The sequence below is a fragment of the Vigna unguiculata genome, chromosome 4 (assembly GCF_037176805.1).
Source record: "Vigna unguiculata cultivar grain cowpea cultivar isolate G323 ecotype 2 chromosome 4, ASM3717680v1, whole genome shotgun sequence".
Lineage (NCBI taxonomy): Eukaryota > Viridiplantae > Streptophyta > Magnoliopsida > Fabales > Fabaceae > Vigna > Vigna unguiculata.
Window position 1 is genome coordinate 46,468,718 of NC_140795.1, and position 3,488 is coordinate 46,472,205.

The 3,488-nt window shown below is 31.5% G+C and overlaps 1 long non-coding RNA gene across 1 annotated transcript; it reads left to right on the forward strand.

Annotated features, from left to right (window-relative positions):
• The first annotated feature begins 1,193 nt into the window (after positions 1-1,193).
• Positions 1,194-3,122, forward strand: LOC146887301 (uncharacterized). Its single transcript, XR_014994434.1, has 3 exons — positions 1,194-1,440; positions 1,781-1,899; positions 2,860-3,122. It is a non-coding gene; the product is annotated as an uncharacterized LOC146887301 (long non-coding RNA).
• The last annotated feature ends 366 nt before the right edge of the window (positions 3,123-3,488 follow it).

Here is a 3,488-nt window from a genome sequence, read left to right on the forward strand (position 1 = left end):
CTCGCTTAAGAAAAGATATTTGAACTGTGAGCTATTACCAAAAAGAGCTTCTCATTGCTTATAGACATCTATTCACATACGATGTAATATTAACATATAGAAAATTCATATCAACGATTCGATCATTCTAACAATTTGAACAAAACAAATATTTATCTTGAACTTTTACATCTCACATACAAACTTTACAACCCTCTAGAGATAAAATTATATTTAAAATATTGATTAGATTTAATTATAACAAATTTCATTAGAATTTTTATATTATGCTCTCATATTTAGTAAAAATGAGAAACAGAGTCAAATATCTAAAACAAAGACAGAAAAAATATATTCCTTATAAAATATAACAAAAAAGTTATTTGAAATATAAATATTTAATAAAATATTTAAATATCTACTCATGAACTGTTTTCTAGATCCTTCCTACAAGATCAATAAATTTTAAACTTTATTTTCATATGTTTTTATCTTTTAAAAGACGTTTCTAATATTTATTATTTATTTTGTCATTGACCATTCATGTATTTAATACAATTAAATACAATTAATGCCTGTGGTACACTATGATACTTTAATTTTTTTTTTTCGAAACCACCAACTCGGCTCTACACCTAATTTTAAAAAAAAAATAGTATTTATGGATTTTATGGAACAGAAAACAAAAGAAAAATCATGTTATAAAACTAAAACTAAAGTTTATGTATTTTACAAGAACTAAAATACTTTACATTTTCATGAATTATCAACTAAAACCAAAACTAAAACATATTTATTTAAAAAAAAAAAAACTAAAAACCCAACGAAGGTAAAAGTAAAATAAATAAAAAAATTGTGTTAAAAAGCTTTAATTTATATTTTGGTGTTTCCCATTCTCTCCTCCATGACGAGCCTAGACACAAAAAAAGAGAAGAAAAAAGAAAGTGGGCCTAAAACTTGAAGGATTGGTCCCCTCTGTGGCATACCCTATCAAGTAAGATCTTTGGGATGTGTTTGGCAATGTGGCAGTCCGGCGGTGTGACTTTCACAGTGTGGCTTTCGGTTGCTATCTAAAGCCACTTCCCACTTTTGGCATTTTGGTGAATGCGCCACAAAAATTAATTCATATTATTCAAAACCCTTATTTTATTATATTCTAAATGCTACAATTTACCATACCTAGCACCACCTTATTATAAATACAGACATAGATGATGCAGCAAATCATGCAGTCTCAGTCTCTTCCTATGAGCAACTTACATGAAGAGGAACAGAGAGTGATGCAGCCAAGGATGACTTGCCGGCGTTATGCTGCATGATGCTTTTTACGGCGACTTTGCCGGCAAGTGGTTCTTGGCTACGTTTGGCTCTTTTCTTCTCATGTAAATGCTGCCTGGGACCAATTATTGCATCAGAAACTCCTTCACTTGCAGAACTTGCATACACTGCGGAAATATTGTGGTAAGTAGCCAAACTTGTGTTTTTGTGAAGAGTTTGAATATGTTAAATGTCCTTTTCTGTCATGTTTGTTTCCTTGAAGCTGCACTTATACAGGATTTTTGTTTATTTCGTTGAGAAAGATATGTAGGGAGAAACGGTGTAAAAGTAAAAGCTTTGTGTGGAAGTGTAAACTATGGACACTTGAAAGCTATTATGCAGAACAAAAATGGAAAAACATGAATGAGTTCTTTATGCTTTAATCTTAACATAGGATTTTGTATTTGTTTTTCCTTTTGTTGTTTATTATATAAATTGGTTTCTGCAGTGAAAACAATAGTTTTTTTGGTATATTGTTTGACAGAGAGGTTGTGCATGTACGTGTTTTCTAGTGTTCTGCTTAATTGGCGTAGAGATCAAGATAATATGTCAGCATACAGCCAGGCCAAGAAACAGAGAATTGAAATTTTGAACTTTGAACAGGTAGTCCATTCATGCCATACATTATTGTCATTTTCTTTGACCAATTGAACATGGCACCAAAAAGATCCACATATTGATGAAGGTGATGTGACTGAGAGTGAACAAAAATTACAAAAGCAAACAAGTATTTAGTCCTTTGTGTTTGTTTATACTTCATTTTTTTTCTATCTCTTTATTACATAACACTGTTGATCTCATTTACTGAAGATTTTAATTATTAGTTCCGAACAGTGATAGTTTAGTAAGGTGACAATGTATGTCACGGTATGAAAGTGAAATATATGTTGGAAAGGCACGTTTATCTGTGCACTGTCCGTGTCCATGTGCAAGAAAAATGCTTAATTGCATGCACATGCTGAACTTTTTGTACGTGGGGCCATCCAAAGTGGACCAAACAATTATATCTCTGCTTCTTTTGTACATTTTGAGTCTCCCAAAATGATTCCTGAAATGCATCATGTGCAGCAGTTATGTGTCATTGGTACGTAAGCAAAATTTATTTTTTCTTTACACATCTCTATATTATATGTATGTTTTTACACATAAAGATTATCTGCAATATTCATGTGTCTATGATGTTCCATCATCATTGAGTTATGGATAGCATTTATGAAGTAGCGGCGTACATTTTCATCAAGTGGACCACTCAAAATCTCTTTTCTTTCATCTAATTTATGAACTAATCTAGGGTTTTGTCTCACTATTTTGTTTAAGCTCTCTGTCATGTTACAGCAATTTTCTTCTTTCTAAAGCTCTCTCTTATAACTTCACCACAACCACCATTTTCTTTAAAAAAAAACCTAATATTCTTCAATTATTTTCTGTCAAATGTTCATGGAGAGAATCAAATTAAGGAAAAGCCTTAGCCTCCCTTTTATAAGAAGAGGAGAAAGTCCCTTACAATGTTTTACTGGATGTGGGACTTCTTCTTCACATTTTCTCTGTTCATGTTCTTCACAGATTTCTCACATCACTATTAGAAACTCAAACATTGCAAGGAAATGAAGAGATAGATATAGAAGGGTATTTGAAGCCTTTCACGAATGAAAATACACAGACAGAAGATAAAATGACAGAGATTCCTTGACGACATCTACCAAGAAAGAGGCTGTCGGAGACACTAGATTAAGCAAACAAGAGTGAAAAATCTTGTATTGATATTCATTTTTGTATATATGTACTGTAAAATTTGCTAAAGCGATTTCATAGTTTTGCATGTTTCAGATGTTGAAGTTGTAGTGGAATTTTGGTGTGAACATTTTCCAGTTTCCGGCAAAAATTGTTCTCGGCGGTGAGAGTGGGACAGGACGAAGTACATAACGATAACAATGTCTTTTTTTTTTTGTTAATTAAAATTTAATCAATTCTAATCTTTAACCATTGAGATAATTTGATAACAAATTTAAGGACTAACAATGTCAGTGAACTCGGAGATTATTTAATATGATTCTTCACCCTGAATTCCACCTGAATAAAAATTGCATGAACTTTAAAATGACATCGGCAAAATCGAGAAAGAGAAGAAAAGGTTGAAGTGACTAAAATATTAGATTTTGTTTAGAAGTTTATTAAAGTTAATACTAGTTAAT